Below are 19,477 nucleotides of genomic sequence, written 5' to 3'. Positions count from 1 at the left end.
TTTCTCTTCGTTGATGTTCTAAGTATACGCTCTGTATCCACATGTGTCCTGTAATTCTTGTATGCTTAGCCATTGACTCCAAATGTACCATTAATCAAGGTTTTGATAGACTCTACTTCTATGGTCCATGTTTTTGGCCATTGACAATCTTTATTATTAGGAGAAGCTCAGTAGCACTTTCCGTTTGAAAAAGTACATTTTGTGATACTTGGACTGGTTCATGACAGGCCTATCTGTTGCCTACTGTATATTGCTTGTATTACCTTAAACACACCACCTTTCATCAGGATAGTGATGGCATAGGTATTGTCACCCATGATTTCATTAAAAATTTCCTTTGATATCTCATCAGAAGTCGGTGTGCAGAGCAAACGCTGATTAATGGGGGTAACCAATCGGGAGCAAGGGTCAAATTGGACCCAGAAAAGATGAAGTGCTAGAGTAAATATGTTGGATAACAAAAATGTGCACAAGCAGTAAGCATTGAGCACCACACACCGTAGGTCATAATAAGCAGCGCTCAGATGCCCTAGGGTTCGCAGCGCTACATAAATGCTAAATTATTATTCGTTTTTGCCTTTCCTCTACAGTTAAACGCAATGATTACTCAATTAAATGTTGACTTTACCCGTTTTTTTCAAGAAACTATATCCATCAGTATGATCAAACAGTTTTTAATTAGTATAATATAGTGAAATAAATGTAATGGCTTTTCAGTTATGTCTTTCGCGTGCGCAGGATCAGCGAAATTGTGAAAGCCCAACAGGACCACACAAATGCACGCACACGTTGAGAATGACACATCGCGCATTTCACTCGCAGGATTTGCAAACCCCTGCTGCCAGGGTTCACGGTCTTCAAAATCTTATTTACCGGGATCACAGCGGCGTTTTCATTTGCCATGCGAACTCTGAAAATGTACTCAGTCTTTTAGACTTTGATCTGTATCTTAGTCAATAGCGCAGAGCGATTGTTCGGATGTGGCATTGAGGCTTTGTACATATTGTCAGTCCTGTTGCCATAGAAACCCTGCGCTGAAGTAGTGATTGCTACTTATGATTTCGGGATAACATTTCTTTTCAATGTCCCGTATTAATCACTTCACATGGATTAGCTATTGTCGCAGAATATAACAAAAAAAACAGCAACGCCACAGATTGTCAGTTGCCTACCTGTATTGAGTCACTCCGAACTCAAGGCTTACGAGATGCTGTCTTAACATAAATAGCAATTCCACTGCAAATTCGGCTTGCTACAACCGCAGTCATTGCTGTGTATAACAGCATCCTTTCATGCTGTCCACGGCGGAATCCGGATGATATGGATAAAGTCCTCAGCTGCACATCTGTCGCATCTGATCAATATTGTATGTATTTGTGTGTGTGGGTCTGCTGTGTTTCTTCACTTCTTCATGATGTTCCCTTATCCCCAGATGGTGTAAAGGATGGGCCCACTCAAGTGTGCCCTGTCGACTTTGTTACACTCTACACCAGGTTTTCCCAAGTGAGTAACCTAGCTCGGCTGGTTCACAAGAGCCCATCCAGGATGTCGCCACTGTTCCTATGGACCTTGTGTCTGTGACACATAGGTGCTCAATTCTGTCATGAATTGAATTCTTGAGACTTCTTGAGGCTGCCTGGTTCAGGAACATGCCAAGTCAATTTGACGTGAATATGTAGAGCCTTGAGTGAACTCATATATCAGGTACATTCATTTCACTGTAACCTGCCGAAGGGGATGTTGCAAGAAGATTTAAAGGTATGCAACCCTGTAATTTTGAGAGGGGATGCTTACACTCACTTAAATATGTTGTGCCTGGTACTACGTAAAATCAGATTGAGTTACACGCCTGACCCACTGCAAAGGAAAGGTAAGGAATGGTGGTACAGAACTGTCAAAATCCTCCAAAACCTCACAACATTTAGGGCCTCATTAAGAGTTTGGGGTAGCATGCCCTTAATAAGGGCAAGGCTGCCTCCAAACTCGGGTCTGCGCCTGGGGTCCCTGAATGGGGAAATATGGGCCATTCCGACCTTGGATTTGGAGGGCCCGGTATTTCCCCATTCAGGGAACCTGGACCATCCCCATTCCCATTTCAGCCCCCGTAGGGCTCAATGGGAACGGGGAGCATGCTAACAACTGGCCCGTTGTTAGCATGCTGGGCTGCTCGTGGGACCCGCTAAGGACGTCTGGTAAAACCAGACGTCCAGAGTGGGTCCCGCGAGCGGACCTCGTAATAGGGCGGTATGGGGGTTAACGGCTCCGGCACCTTGACCGGCGCCGTTAAACCCTTACCGCCCACCTCGTAATGAGGCCCTTAATCTCTTGCATGCACCACAGATTGCCATTTTTCAGAAAGATACAATGAGCTGTGCTTACTTCCCTTTTCCTGGCAGGACCATTTATAGCGAGAAACCGTCAATTGCAAAGAAATGTGCAACTGCTTACGTGATGTGATGTCCCCGTGGTCTGCACTTCCACCTTAGTGCCTGCTTACCGGTTGTACATCCTGTTGGCATTCCTACACACACAGGGACTCACTGTAACAGAAACCTTGCCTTATTAAGACCAGAGGATCTGCATTGCATCCAGCCACATTGATCAGCCATTGGTGTCCCTTCAGCTGCCCCAACACTGAAGGACCCTGACGGTAGGCACTCCATTTTCTGCATTGGGTGCATGCAAGATAGAAGTGCCATGGTGCATAGCTAGCAGCCCAGAGGATTCCCCAATCTTATTAGCTCTTTAGAGGAGACTGGGACTCTGAGATGTCCTTTTTCCCTGCTTTATGGTTTGAGTAGGAGCTGTGCAGTGAGGAGAGCCCACACCAATCCCCCAGGTCGAATGGAAACCAAGTTTGGTTGGAAAAACAGGAGTGATCATGGAAAAACATCATTGTCCAGGAGAAGATGTGAGGCCCACCTAGTGACTCTGTGCCTCAAAGGGGAGAGGGTTGCAGAGAGCAGCATAGAGAATGAGTGAGGTAGCACTACACTCCCAGTTATCCAGGCTTGGAAAGAGAGCACAAAAGGCAGCAAACATATTGGATACTGCAGACCTAGAGAGCCACACAATGGCAGCTTAGTGACAATCAGGAGCTCAAAGCCCAGCAAATCAGCTGCACTAAGCATGTGAGACACTCAATTGAACTTGCAGCCAGCACTGGAGAGCACTGGACATCCGCTGTGGAGGAGAACTTTCTGCTTAAAATCTTTGGTTTGTGGCCAGGAGAGGTGGCATATACTAGAGGGAGTGCAGTGGCATGACCGGTACTGGGTGTAATCTAGCAGACGAGTGATGACAGACCTGAGGTTGCTGGACAATAGTGAGAATCAAGGACAGTGGGAGGCAGGACCCAAAGCATGAGTAATGAAGGAAGCAGATATGAGTTCCCCTCTCCAATTAAATGAGGATGAGATGCTCCTCTATTTGTTTCAAAATATCCATCAACATATCATTGGTCAACTGGTCAGAATATCATGGGTGGTCAAAGGGGCATAGAGAAGACAGTACCTCAGCTAACTCACTTGCAAACTATCAGATGGAAGAACCATTGTAACGGGCAAGCTATGGAAAGGAAAACAATCCTATGTTTTAAGAAGATGCATGGCAGCGGAAAGTATAGAGAAACAGAACAGGCCCCATAGGCCAACTCGAATTGACAGGCATCTATTAGAAACTGCAAAGATGATCATTTGGAGAGTTATGGAAAGGTTATACCTTCCTTACGTGATTCACTGCACATGGCGGGCTAAGACTATGCAGACAATGCAGCTGTTAAAGAAGAAATGAGCATCTTGAGGCCAGAGCAAAAGAGGCTGGTGAGCCGAATGGAACAGTTTCAAACATGAATATCGGCCATAGAAGACGGATTGCAGCTTTTGATTTAACACAAAATTGACTCTGCTGCAGGATACAGTAGATGATAAACAATAATGTATGAATCGAGGCGACCAGGAAGGCTGAACATGCAAGCGTTCAATTGCCTAAAATGAAATATGCTGCACTAAAGACAGGGTAAGGAATACAAAATTGACAGGTGACTTGGAAACATAGCAAAAACACCATGATTGGTACAATCTCCCACAGCCATTTCAGTTTGCTTTACGAAATATGCAGCAAGGGTAGATGTCTTAAAATGGCTGGTAACTCATCTTTTTTAAACAATGAGCTTAGTTTATTATAGGATCCCTCCAAGAGAATGCACATCACAATGTTGGACCTTTAAAATGCTTGCAAGGATCTAACAAAAACAATGTAGATGAAACACTGTTTGAAGTCAGAACAGGAAAGGAAACAATGGGGGTCATTACGAGTTTGGAGGTAGCCATGGCGCTATTAGCGCCATGTCTGCCTCCAAACCCGGGTCCGGGTCTGGTCTGACTGAATGGGGATTTACTGGGTCATTCCGACCTTGGAGGACCCTGTAAATCCCCATTCAGTAAACCATTCCCCATTCCCATTTGAGCCCCCATAGGGCTCAATGGGAATGGGGAAGGCTCTAATAATGGGCCTGCAAATTGCGGGCCCGTTATTAGCTCCAAGGTCCCTTAACGGGACCCTCAGAGAACGGCTGGTCAGACCAGCCGTTCCTGCTGGGACCCACTAAGGGACGTCAGAATAGGGCGGTAAAGGTTTACTGGCACCAGAATCCTTACCGGTGCCCGTAAACCCTTACCGCCCAACTTGGAATGACCTCCCAATGACTTACCCCCAATGACTTACCAAATATGCCTGGGAAACATTACTATAGGGACATGCTCCATGGGGTTGGGATGACGGAATGCCTCTCTAATATGACGGGTTTACGATTCAACATAAGAAATACGAACCATAAGGCAAGAGGGCAAGGAGAAAGATGTGCTTGTCACAATCTGAAAAAGAGGGAAGTTGTGTCTGTTGGAACGGTTTTGGCAATACAGCATTTTGGACACTAGTCTGTTTTCCTTTTTCATCACCCAGGAGGAACTTACCAGACCAGTGCCTCATAACAGCATTTGCCGCAGTGGAGTGGTTAGCCAAAGTGCTCTGTGGTGGCTCCGGGGCTATCGTGGTCCTGGCTAAGTGTTTGAATATTATTTCTTTGCATTGCCGGTTGAAGTCTATATATACTTTGGCTTTTGGACAGTGCTCAAATTGTTAACCAGCAAAGTAGAAATCTTACTGGCTCCCCTTGTTATGAGCACTCTGCCCACACAAAAGTGCGAAGAAAAAAACAGGCAGTTTATAAAGTGGCAGACGACCAAAAGATCACAAACTATTTTTCTTCAATTACTCAAATGAAATCACATCTCCAAGTGACGGTTTGAAGAGGGGAGGTAGAACTATTCCCCCTGTCCTAAAAGACACCCCAACCGAAAGAAGAACCAAAGGCAATAAGGCTGCCGATTGCACAAGCTCACACCAACCCCCACTGCACCCACAATGGACAAGTAACATGAGAAGTATCCTCTCAGCTGTCCCTACAACCCTGCAGCAGTACGAACATTACCCAGAGTGGACGAAGATGCACAAGACGGTGCTATATCAGCTATATGGACAGAATAGACTAAAGTGCTGAGAAACCATGCCTCAAGTCGTTAGAGACTACACAACCTAGCAGCGTCAGACATGAAGCACACGTGCCATCCGCATATTTGGGACACCCAAACACACGAAGAACACATGCATACAGTCTGCACATTTGTTATTCTGCCACTATCTTATCGCAGCAACGTAGGAAACACCAGAAGCAAGAAGATCAGGTTTACATGCTTGCAGATACTTACATACAAATAACCCCATAGAATGGCAGGAGCACTCAAGGGACCTCGCCAAGCCGTAACACATTAACCTATGGATAATATAAGGAAGGCATACACAGAGAAAACCAGGCCATGGCTCAGGAAATCATAGTAGGCCATAGCCATCTCCTAAAAACCTGGAGCCCGCAGAATGCTGTGCAAGCAGACCTACCGTGGTGGGGAACGAGGCCACTGCCAAGGTTGAACTGTTGCAAAGTGACATTTTGTAGCCTGAACCAAAGTAACACCGGCAGTAGAGAAGCATAATTCTCCTCAAATACAGAATAATTCAGAGCTCACAAATGCGGTCTCCGAGCACGTGACCCAGCCGAGCTGAGAGTGAGCCAAGAATTGGTGGCTGAGAAGCACAGCCATCTCAGGGACCAGACAATGGTTGCAACAGAAAAAACTTTACACACAAACTACATTTGTACGTTGGGGAAAGGAGCACTCTCACGGCAATAAGGGTCCACACATGATTACATCGCAGACACATAGTTGCACATAGCGCGGTGAACAGGTGCAGTCCGAACTGGGAATTGATTTTGTCCCAGGCCTGGGGTCTCATGGTTCAGCCAATCACAGTTTACAGCCCTATGGGTGGGTAGCTGGGGGCCTTGACCAATCATTGGGTCCACATACTATAACAACTAGTAAGTAGCATTTTTCAGGGACGGTCCAGGCCTGACATCTGACATGGTGAGAGCCTATCTGATAACTTCTATAGGGGCTACTATAGGGGGACTACCACTCAGAATCCTATCCAGGGTGGAGATAGGTTTTTGGAGATTGGGTCAGGGTGTGATGTACTGGTGACGTAATATGCTATTAAAATTGGACTGCGAGCCAGAGTTCTTTGAGCTGTGTCTGGAATTCCCTCAGTGCATTTGATCCCTGTGGTTTGTTGGCTGTAATAAACCTCAGTTGAACTTGCTGCTTGTCTGGACTGATGTTCCTTTTGGGATTGGGAAGGAGTTAGGCCTTTCATGAATTCGATGTCCATAAACTCCTAGCAAACTGCTCTGCTTGCCTGGGAGTTCTCCCTAACAGGCTGCTACTGTTACATCGATACAAGAATCACCTTTGTCAGAAAATACCATCAACAATAATAATTCCTTGCCTAATATGTGCCTTTATCATCGTAGAAATTCAATTGGAGAGCCATCACAGCGAGACCCGGCACTGACTGGAGTAATTTCAACAAATCATTCGACCAGCCCTGATCGTACGGTGATTGCAGCGGGGGTGGATAGTGTAATGCAAAGTAGCATACTCTCCACCTCTGATTCATCGACCAGCAGGTTCTTGGAAGCATATGAATCATCAATTTTCCCCACGTTAAGTTCAGTTGCATTGAAGGTTGATGCCATGTTTGTATTGTGTTTGGCTATGACCAATGAGCAAAACGACATTAAGCGGATACTGGCCAGGGTTGTGGACATCATCCTTGCCAACAGTACCAATATCACTGCAAATGTAGTCGCAACCAATCCTAATGCCCAAGTTTCAGGAATTGATGTTTGGGGACAATTGAATGCTTGACTCCCCACGTATCATATCTGCTTCAACCCTGTACTGGGAAGAGTCACACAATTTAGTGGATGCGGTTGCAATTTTGCAGATAAACCAGTCAAAGACCCTGCAAAATAATCAGGCAGGGATAAATAATATCATCACGGGGCAATCAAGACACAAACAGAAATGTGTACAGAAAGTTACACCACCTACAATCATTCATCTTCCCCCTGCATGCCCCTCCCTCCCTAATTTGAGGATGCAGAGGGCTAAGTGCAGTAAAAAGTATTTGCAATTGCATACAAACACTCGGAGTAAGACCAACCTTAAACCTACTGAGAGTGATAGAAGTAATGAACTGGGACCTTGGATAAGTGGTTGCAATTTCCTGAGCCTGTAATCTCAGCTACTAATCAGTCACTAGAAAATGGGTGGCCATGATTGGTTGTGTCTCAACAAATTGCAAAGCCCCCATTTGACAGTCGACCCATGCTGGTACCGGTGATGCCACCTTAGCAGTGCTCAAGTCTGTATTAGAGCAGACCAGAATATTTATTGACTTTGCAGCCACCTATGTACTTACAGGGCACCACCTAACAGGCACCCCAAGCATCCCAACAGGGGTATGGATGGGGGAGTTATGGTACTCACCTGCCACATAAATCTGGATCTACATCAGTGCAGGTGCCTAGTTCTATTGTGATCAGTTTTGGCCAACCAACCGCTGCGGCTCCTCCACATGTCCAGGATATTCAAAATATAGTGGGGCAAACTGGAGGCCACTTCAGGTAAACCATCAGGGGAGGGACTTGACAGAGTTTGAAACAAGAGATCATTTGATCTGTGGTCCTTATGCATTTATACCTTCTTTGGTTAATCCTACATTGGGCTCAGGGACCAGTAAGGAACAAAATGTCCCACAAACAATGCCTTTGGTAATAAGGCAGGAGTCATTATCTATACCTAATTCCAGTAAATGCTTTGTATGGTTAGAGGAGCTTAGACCTACTAATGCCAGCCCCTTTCTTACCATAAGAACCATATGGCTCTTTTCAGCAAAATACAGGATTTGAAATTACTTCTAGCACAAGACATTGAATTTGTGGAATTGCCAACATTATATAGCTACAGAAACTGGTCTATTGTCTCTTTTGGCTCATTGGTGGTGGTAGAAAGGGTTCTCCAAGCAGCATCGGAGTTCCGAAGTCTGGACTACAATATCCAGGTCTGTAAGGAAGAAGTTCTAACTGTAATCCGGTGATCATCTGGGAATAATATGAGGCAAGACAGGGGGCAAAACCAAAAACAGTATAAGGAGAACGATTCAATCTCAAACAAAGAGAGTAAAGTCTCTCGGTTGAGGCAGTCCAAACTGGCACCATTATGTCCAGGGGAGTGCAGACACAGATACCATCCTCAGCCCACACGTACAGCCCACAGCGCACAAGGGGCCTGGGACATTAAGTGACAGAATACTTAATACACGCCGTACAACCCAGTTGGAGAGCTGGAGGGTCCCCCGGCCCTGACTACCATTACGTTGCCAGCAGAGCACCTGCGGGCAGTTTGAGCCTCATACGTCCTCCCAGGCTCAAGCTGGTGAAACCTGTAGTTGAACACCTAACGTACACATGACAGAGACACTTGGCATCCCTCCTGACACCCCACAACACGGGTAGATGTCGGCAGAGACACCCAGAGAAGGCTGATTGCCACGTAAAGGGACCAAACACCAACAGGGCTTAACAACTTGACCGGACAACTTTGGGGACCATATACCCCCATAATTAAAGGAGCAGTAAGATGGTGGCCCCACGCAAAGGGCCAAGCTACAAACCCTTCCACCCGAGATCGCCCCTGGTACCACAAGGGCCTTGCTTAGAGGCAAAAAGGGCACTTTGTAAAGGTCATGATGACCCAAAGTAAACCGTGAAGGCAAGCAAGGCCCTATAGACCCAACAGGGAAGTAGAGTCCCGTGGACAGCATCACCCCTACAGAGCGCTAAAGACAAAAGACAATGTTGGCACAGTACAGCAATAATTCCTCCCAACACCAAAATGGTAGTCCCAAAAAAACAAGTAAAAATTTACCAATTTGGCCACTTGGAACAGTCGCAACCCGCCACCTCCCAGCAAGAACAGACAGTTTCACAGTTAGACGTGGCAGTTCTGAATCAAACCCTACTATCCCTGAAGGGCAGCACCGACAGCCTGGGGGCAAAAATTGACACGTTGACATGCAAGGTAGATGTTTCAGCAATACAGATCGCCAAACTTTGTGGACGAATGGCCGAGGCAGAGCAGGGAATCGGAGAGAGTGAGGATAAGGTAACCACATTGCAGCGGGAAGTTACGGATTTACAACAAACAGTCAAAAAGGTCCTAATAAAAAATAAGGATCTCGAAGGCCATTCCAGACGGAAAAACATATGTATCCTGGAATAGAAAACATGGAGAAATTCATGGAGCTGCTCCTGATTGAAGCCCTTGACAACCCTCCTCTGTTCAGAGGGTGGAGCGTGCCCATAGATCCCTGGCGGTGCGGTCCCCCAGGGCACCAGAGAGATCCATCACAGCCAGAATCTTCTGTTATAGAGACAGGGATACCAAAGTACGCTCTGCAAGAGAGAAGAAAGAACTGAAATGGGGTTGCTACACAGTCAGGCCTTTTCTGGATTTCAGCCCAATGGTGCAAAAACAGCCGAAGACTGTCCAGTCCATGAAAAATACCTTACGGAAGAAGAACGTCAAACACTCGATGATGTACCTGGCCAAACTACGTATACAACACAACGGCACAACAATGTATTTTACCTCCCCGGAATCCGCTGAATGGTTCGTGCTGAATATCCTGGACCCTGGGGGATCACCAGGACATTCAACATGATACCACTGCTATATCCTTTTATAGCAATAATCACCTGACAAATTCCTACTAAGCTATTTAAATAGTCTCCTCCAGGCACTGGAGGAGTACGGGGCCTCTTAAAAATGCCAGTCGCCACATGGAGTGTAGAGACGGCCCTCAGTGTCCCGATTCTCGCTTCAGTAGCGGATTGTTGTTATATGTTACTGTTAGGGTGTTACAAAGTGGGGTTGGGAGGGAAGTCGGTAGGTTGTGGTTGCTGGCATGGGTGGAGCGGGAGGGGAGGAAGGGGGTGGGTTGAGGTAAATTCCGAGGGGCAGTTGATAATAGTTCTCAGTGCCCCCACCCAATGACCCATACACACGCACCTCAACATAAGGTCTTACACATATGGGATGCGGTTAAGCTAGAAGTAAATCAATATAGAAAAAGAAGGTGACCCCACCATGACCTCTGGGATATTTTTACCAATGGTGATGCACCCCACTGCACCCCTTTGCCAATGGGGAAAGAAACAGCCAAAAATGGATGCGCTAATCCCTGTGCACGCAAAAATCTGCAAAACTGCGCATGGTTCACCATCACAAAAGGCTGCACCATCACAAAAGGCTGCACACCCCTGCCACACACAGCCAAAGTTGGGGTAAAAACAGAATTTACTGCAGGAGAATGCCAGTGGGTGCTGTTACATGTAACATGAAGCAAGACCACAGAAGTGGGCTAAAAACCGAAAATGCCTTTTAAAATGCAGCTTCCCCAATTAATTGCAACCTTCAAAGTGCTGTTTTGGAGCTAAATTCAGTCATTTTCCAAGAGAACCAGTGAAATTAAAAGTGTACTGAAATCACAGATCCTCCAGCTGGCTCAGAAGAAACCGGGCCTCACTGACTGACAGCAGCTAAGAAAAGTGGAATTAAAAGACTTTAAATGTGCTTTTTCAGGGAAGAAGTGCAAATATTGCCTGCTTTAAAAGTATGTTTTTGTGAAGGGCTTAATTCCTTTAATTGTCAAAATCCCCTATAAACTCTGTGCATTTTATATATTTTAAATGAAAGATTTTAGTTGAACCTTAAAGTAACCCAGTTTGGAGTTAACTAGTTAATTCTGATTGGACAGTGCCCAGCCTGGAAAAGAAGACACTTTATGTTAACACCTTGCTGCTACAGGAAGGCTTAATTGATGCTGGAGGTTCTCGCATATTGACAAAAGTGAACTGATTAGGCATTCGTCTGGGGCCCAGCCAAGGACAAAGGACAGGAAAGTTCCCTCTACACCCCACCCTGATCAAAGGGATTTGAAAGCAGTTGTCTGTTGAAGGAGAGAAACAAACTGTGCAAATCAATCTGTTGTTTAAAAATGCATACTTGTGATTAAGTTTGGAAACCTTTAACTTTGCAACATGAAGGAGGACAAATTTAAAAATTGGTAGTTATAAATCTAATTTTATGCTCTTTCTGTGGAGACGTTAGTGAACACCTTACTACATAAAGAACCAAAGTTACACCAAAACCCTAATTGTGGCAAAACTATTGATGTTGCAAATATGATATTGTATACCCATGTTCTAGGGCTAATCACCCAGATATGTATTGAATTAGAAATTGTTAGGCCAAACCGTTAGACAGCTCTCACAGAGATGGGAATTGGACGTACGGATAACTCACAAAATATATAATGTAAGTGTTCGATTTTATTAGGGGGCATAATTATAGAAATGTGCATTTGTGCAAAAGTTAAATTGTGGTTCAAATCAATGTTGGAGTTCCTAAATCACATGTTAATGTTAATGTTAAAGGACATTTGTACCGGCGTGGTCCCCTGGCGCTCTGGCAGCTCTGAAAGAGGAACGGAGGGTGAGTTAGTGGGAAGCTGGAAAAGTGCAAGAAAGCAGTGATGTGCTGTTGGCAGCCTAAGCCCGGTGGGTCCGCTGGCTTGGCCTGGGGTGTTTGCGGCTGGTAGTCGGTGTGTACCGTTGTGCTAATCTATGTGTGTTTTTTGTTTTGTTGTTGCAGTGTAATGAAGTTTGTGCAATTGTTTTGTGCTGTATTTTTGTGGTTGTGTTTGGTTTGGAGTTTGAGAGGTGTATGCAGAGGGGGAAATTGTTAGTGGAATTGGTTAGTTGGCATCTCTATCCTGAATTGACATGTTGGGCTAGCGTAATCTCTCCAGATGGGATGGGGGCACCCTGCGACTCTGTCCTGATCTGGGCCCGTCCGGCATTCAAGGTCCCTTTCACATCTTGCTTTCACCTCCAGCAGCCTCCCTCACAACCCCACATGTCCCTCCTACCTACTTATATGGCCAGTGCACCAGCCAGTGAAGGGGGATAGCTGGCCTTGGAGCTATGTAGGGTGCTGAAGTCCTTTGACAGACCATAGTCTAAACAAACATAAAAATAAATCATTATATTGCAACTGAATTAGTATTTAAAATGTAGGTGACATTCCTTTGGTAAAAGAGAGGATTAGTTTTAAAACAAAATGCTAGAAATTCAATGCAGAGCATTCAGGCGCAGCGAGGAGTGATGTGTCAATGGCGATGTGACAGAAAAACTGAATTTATTTTAGGGCCCAGCCATATTTTGTGGGTCACATCACTAAAGGGGAAATGGGTCACTATAAAGTAGTCTATCAACACCAAGGGCAACTCTCTTCATTTGAGAGCTCTGATATAATTTGCATGCAGAACACATGCACACTGAATAACCAGCAGTTGCATGCAAATAACATGCACATTTGTCAAGATAACTGAAAGAAACATTCAATGCATGCCCAATTGTCTCAAACACTTAGTCAATGCAGTAGAAATATGGTATATAATATTGTGTAGCACTGTTAAGACAATCAAGTAGAAATGCTTTCAATTGGATACAAATATAGTGCTGACCTGTTCAATGAAGTGAACACAAACATCTTGAGGCTTAGTAGTACTACATAGCCGTCTATAGGAAGAAAATGTAGGCTGGGCTAAGTATTAGGGCTGAGTTCATTAGACTGTGTGAAAGGTGGACGTTGATATGGGACAAACAGGGTAGGTAGGCAGAGGTGTAGCCAGTAACACGTGGGGCCTGAAGCTAATGTAGTTGGGCCCACTGCAGTGACATTAACCTCTGGTAATGCCCACACAGCGCTGCTTGCTGAGTGGGCACTTACAGATTTTAGATGGGCCTTGCCCGCTCAGGCTGTACCCTGTCTATGCTTCCGTAGGTAGGGCGAGAGAGTGAGAAGGGCCCAATGTCTTTCTGTATGCAGTGACATTCTGACTCCCTTCTGTGATGCCATGTTATGTTACTATGCATTGCCTGTCATCTTAAATCTAGGACACACTTTTCGTATTGTGCATCGCTGGAGACACTTGTTACTCTGAAGAGAGGGAATTGGGCACACGGTTTGCTATCCCCAAAGGGGAGAGGACTCACTACCCAAGGACGCCATCAAGAGTGGGCCCACATACTGGTAGGGTGCTGGACGCACTGAATGCTATGCAGAGTTGGTGTCAGGTGCAAGGCACAATGAGTACATACAGAGGGTTCTATGCAGAGAGAGTGTGGGGCAGTCAAATTTGCTGTGAGAACATATTGCTGTGGTCTGGATGCGTGGCAGGAAGCACGGGGCAACAGGGGGCTGGTGCAGATGGATGCTCTCCACAGTGGTTGATGGGGGCAGAACGGGCCCTGTCTGGCACACGTGGAGGACCCTAGGCACACAGGGAATGCGTGCAGAATGGGCGCTGCCTTGCACGCAGGGTGTGCACATGGGGAAAAGCGTGCAGAGAGGGCATGCCTGGCATGCAATGATTCTATACAGGGGGGTCCTGAGCACAGGGGGAATGCGTGCAGAAAGGGCGCAGCCTGGCATGCAGGGATTTTATACAGCGAGGGCCCTGAGCACCCGGAGAATGCGTGCAGAACGGGTGCTGCCTGGCACACAGGGAATCCTGCAGAAAGTGTGCTGTCTGGCACACAGGGAATGTGTGCAGAACAGGAGCTGCCTGGCACGCAGGGATTATATACAGGGGGGTCCTGGGCACAGGTGGAATGCATGCAGAACGGGTGCTACCTGGCACGCAGCGATTCTATACAGGGGCTCCTGGGCACATGGAATGCTGCAGAAAGGGCGCTGCCTGCCACACAGGGTGGGCACATGGGGAAAAGCGCACAGAGACGGTGCTGCCTGGCACACTGAGATTATATACAGCGAGTGCTCTGGGCACCTGGGGAAATGGGAGCAGAAAGGGCGATGCCTGGCACACAGCGATTCTGTACAGGGAGGGCCCTGGACACACATTATAAAGATGACAGCTCTTTTCTGACTTCCAACCAGAACAAGGCAAGTGCCTTTGACCAGTAACAGCCGTGGGGGTGTGGTTAGAATTTCTGCCCCTACCATAAACTTTGTGATGTCACTTGGCATGATAAATATAGGAACTTCACCACACATAGACACACTGATTCCTGACTACATCCTGATTCCCAGGCAGCACTTTGTTCCTGACTTCATCTTGTTCCTGACTTTTTCATCTTGTCCTGATTCCAAACTTCTTTGCAAAAACCAAGGCGCAGCAGTTGCTGAACTCTTTTCAGCTAGGCCCAAATCCAACCATCCCAAACTTCAGGGAGATTATTTGGATCCAGTTTGATTTGCTACCATTAAGGCTTGCACGCTGAAACTCACCATCCCACTAATGTAAGGTGTCCAGTGACCAGAAGGGCCAATCTAAATCCAGTCATAGGTGCAGTCCAAAATGACCAGCTGACTATCCTGCCAGAGGTGCCCTGCTGCCAGTAGACCCGACCTGTGATGACCAGAACCCTAACGGTCCAATCTTAAATTACAGTGGACTGTAAGTATAACCAGGAATCATAGTCACCCATAGTATATTTGCATTGTCCTATCCCAATCCAAACTATTCCATCTTTAACTCCAGAACCCTAATATTGTCAGAACCATTCTTATTCTGATTTTTCTCATTTGTTTTACAAAACCATAACCCATTAGTGATTTGGATTAAATAAAGCAATTCCCATACAGAACGGAAACCAGAGTATCACACGTGAAGAGTTACAAGCGGCCGTGCATAACTGTGGAGATTCACAGGTGGCATTCTCTTTTTCATAGTCATTAATAAAGTTTAAATAACCCAATCTGTCATTTTTAAAACCGAATTTCCACTTTTCTCTGTTCTATTTTTTCAAAAACGCCTCTCACTAAAACTTCCATAACTTCTTCAATTTCATAGCTAGAGACCTAATTCCAACTCTCAGTTAAACATAAGATCTGTAGCTACATCCACAACAGTGCAGAACATCATATTCGACCTGTTTATTATTAGAAAATCACATAGTGAAATTTTGCCACTAATTTTTATTTTGCAAAGGTTTTACACGTGTCTTTTCCCATTCAAAGTGTTTCTAAACTTCCATTCCGATCTAAAGTGTGTACTGTTGTTTATCTTGTAGCTTATGTTTGTTAGAACCTGTTTAGTATTCCTCCCATATGAATTTTTATCAATTTAAGCATTTTTGCACATTTTTCCTTGTTTCACAAAGCCATTTTCAAATGTCAGTTTAAAAAGTGTCAATTTCCAAAAGTGCTTTTCTATCTTGTTTGGGGAGGGAAGACTATATTCAAACACTGTACTTTATTCGTGTATTCCTGAATACCGGCTACTCACTTACCGCTCATGTGTGAATTAAGAACTTTGCAGGGGGAAATATTACCCTAAGCGCTATCTGTTCACAAACCAAAACTGTCTTTTCCTTGTGTTTTATCTTCTGTGCTGTTCAAAAGTGAATTCCATTGCCTTACTTATTTTCTGATTTGTATTGTCACCACATTGGTGATTGCTGCCCCATAAATATAAATATATATATATATATATATATATATATATATATATATATATATATATATATATATATAAAAACCTATGTGTGATTTGAATTTTAAATAAATAAATAAATATTTACCTTTACAAACTAGCCTGATTCCTGGTCCACTGTGACCTGGGGGGGTATTTTGAGGAGACAGGTGCAATATGAGTGGTATATCACTCAGAATATTGAACCTATAGACACAATAAATTAGAGTTTCATTTGTGCATTACATGTTAGGCGACAGGCGGGTGTGTGCCTGATTGAAATCCTTAACAGACCGGGAGGGTAAGTAATCCACTGTCAATACTGTCCTGGAATGTAAGAGGTCTCACTGGTCAGAAAAAGAACCGCTTAATTGCAAACTACTGCAAAAACCAATATCCTCTGTTTGCAAGAGACACATCTGGCCCATGACACTCACATCCCGTGCATGCCAGTTTGGGGGATTCACAGATACGGATCGTCATACACCACACACTCGAGAGGAGTTGAAATCTACTTACACGCTTCCATGGACTTCAGGCTACACAAGCAGGTTGTGACGAGGAAGGAAGATACATAATTCTAGCCGGGGAAATAACAGGGATGAAACTCCTACTGATTAATGTTTACGCCCTGAACATGGACTCCCCGGAGTTCTTCCATACATGTGCCAAACACATAAGTCATTCCCGGGATATGATATACTCTGGGCGGGGGACTTCAACATGGCCCTTACGTTGGAATACGACAGATCCTCTACAACACAACTCACAATACCCTGCGCAGCGCAGGCCTGGTCAATCATAGCGCAACACTACGATTTACATGATATATGGAGAGAACAACATACACGTAAGAGAGAATACACTTACTACTCCAGCGTTCATGGGAACTCATCCCGAATAGACTACTTCATGGCCACTTCTCCCCTAGTGAGGAGTGTAACGGAAGCAACAATTCTGCCCTGCACTTTATCCGACCATTCTCCCGTCCTATCTGTATGGCCCGGTAAATCCCCCTAGACAGGCGAGTTGGAAGTTTGGATTCACCGCTTTAGAAGACATGGCATTCCGAGCGGAAATAGATCAAGACATCCAGAGTTACTTCAAGGCCAATATAGACTCAGGGCCGGACCCGGGCATTGTCTGGGAGGCCTTCAAGGTGTAGGCCTCCCAAAATCTTCCCAACTTAATCTCCATGCTGAATCTGTTGGTAGTCTTCATGACCACCAGTGTGGCTTCAGAAATGCCAGAAGCACGGAAACTGCTCTCCTGAACATCCGTGAGGACCTGCTCTCTAACCTTGACTCTAACACCCCTTGTGTTCTCATTTTGCTTGACCTCTCTTCTGCCTTTGACACTGTCAACCACACCATCCTGCTCAACCGTCTCTGTGATAACCTGGGTATCACTGGTCAGGCTCTGGAGTGGCTGACCTCCTTCCTCTCCAATCGACCCTCCCAGGTCAGACTGGGTTCCTTCCTCTTTGACATCTTTTTCTCTACCTGTGGTGTCCCCCAGGGTTCTAACCTCTCCCCTTGGCTGTTCAACCAATATCTGGCACTTCTTGCTCACCGCATCGCCGCTCTCTGTCCCTACTTTCAGTGCTATGCGGATGACACCCAGCTCATTTTCAGGCTACCCTCGGCCTCCTCTTCCCCTTCCCTCATCTCTGACTGTCTCTCTGCTATCCAGGAATGGTGTGCCGCCAACGGCCTTTGCCTTAATGCCAGTAAGATTGAGATTCTACTTATCGGCACACCCACTCCCTCCTTCCCTGCAGCTCTCTGGCCGGCCTCCCTTGGCCCTCTTCCTGCGCCTACCTGCAAGGCAAAAAACCTTGGGGTCATCTTCGACTCCACACTCTCTTTCTCTCCACACATATCTGACGTCTCTAAGAAGTCACACTACCAGCTACACCTCCTCAGAGGGATCCTTCCTTTCCTCTCCTTCCCCCAGAAGCTCACTGTCTCCAGAGCCCTGGTTCTCTCAAAGCTGGACTACTGTAACAGCCTCTATCTAAATCTTCCTGCCTCTACTCTTCGCCCTTTGCAACTCACCCAGAACAGGACTGCGAGACTTGTCCTTGGCCTCAAGCCCAAGGACCGTATCTCTCCAGGACTGAAATCACTGCACTGGCTCCCAGTGGCTGCGAGGATTAAGTTCAAAACCCTCTGTATTGTCCACAAGGCCTTCTGGGGCCTTGGGCCAAAATACCTTCAACTCTCTCTTCCTAAATATCTTCCTTCTCGAGCTCTTCGCTCATCCACCTCCAACTACCTCAGGGTCAGCCGCTTCTCCAAGCAACGAGCTGGGGGTAGATCTCTCTCCGCAGCAGGGGCCTCCCTCTGGAATAGCCTTCCTGCCTCCCTGAAAGTTCAGGAGAACCATCTCCGGTTCCAGAAGCACCTCAAAACCTTCCTCTTTGCCTCCGCTTTCTCTCCCTCTCTCCCCTGCTAAAACCACTGAACCTGCACCAAATCTGCTACTGGACCACTCACCGATCTCGGTCCTTGGCCCAGCCACTCTTCCCTTGCACTGCCTACCTACACCACTGGACTGTCTCTGTATCCCACAGCCCCTTCTCCCGGCACTTACCTTGCACTTGCCACCAGCTGGCCCTATTATTTATCTTGTATTCTACTAACTTTTACTGCACTTTCCTTGCACTTGCCACCAGCTGGCCCTATTATTTATCTTGTATTCTACTAACCATGTACAGCACTTTCCCCCTCTCCCCTGCACTTTCCCAGTCCCCTCTACCCTTGCACTTGTGCGGTCTGAATGACACCTGGCCTAGTAGGATCGTTGTCTGTCTCCCCGTGTTCCCCCCACCCCCGCCTCGTCGCGCCTTGAAACACTTGTGTATAGGCGCGTTACAAATGCCATATCATATCATATCATATCATAGGTGAGAGGTTTCTGCATTTCTATCGGGGGAAGGATACTACAGGCCATAAGAGGGTCCATATGCAAACTGGAGGTGTCCATTAGGAAATTGGAGAACCAACAAGACTCCTCAGGGAAACTGAGAGAGGAACTCTGCCAATTCACACACAGGGAGGACAAGTTTAAAGGGGACCCAAGAGCAGCCACCAGGTATGGAAAGGGAGATTGACCAAGTAAGACACTAGCATGGGCCATAAAACAAGAAAAACCTTTGACACCCATCATGTCAATAGAGGACTCAGGGGGACACCTAGTCCGAGACCTAGTTGGAATTAATTCAGTATTCAGAGAATAATACAAACTGCTTTACTCTTCCCATATCACTGCCAGACATGACGCTATGACAAGCTATTTGGATGAGGAAGCCCTGGGGTGGCTAGACTCTGAAATTGGGGGGCACTGAATAGCCCGATCACGGTAGAAGAGATCTGTAAAGTGATACTAGCCCTCCCAAATGGTAAATCGCCTGGGAACGACGGCTTAACCGTCGAATTCTACAAGACGTATG

Source organism: Ambystoma mexicanum, chromosome 1q (assembly GCF_040938575.1).
Source record: "Ambystoma mexicanum isolate Mex_15411 chromosome 1q, UKY_AmexF1_1, whole genome shotgun sequence".
Taxonomy (NCBI): Eukaryota; Metazoa; Chordata; class Amphibia; order Caudata; family Ambystomatidae; genus Ambystoma; species Ambystoma mexicanum.
This window is presented reverse-complemented; position numbering follows the sequence as displayed.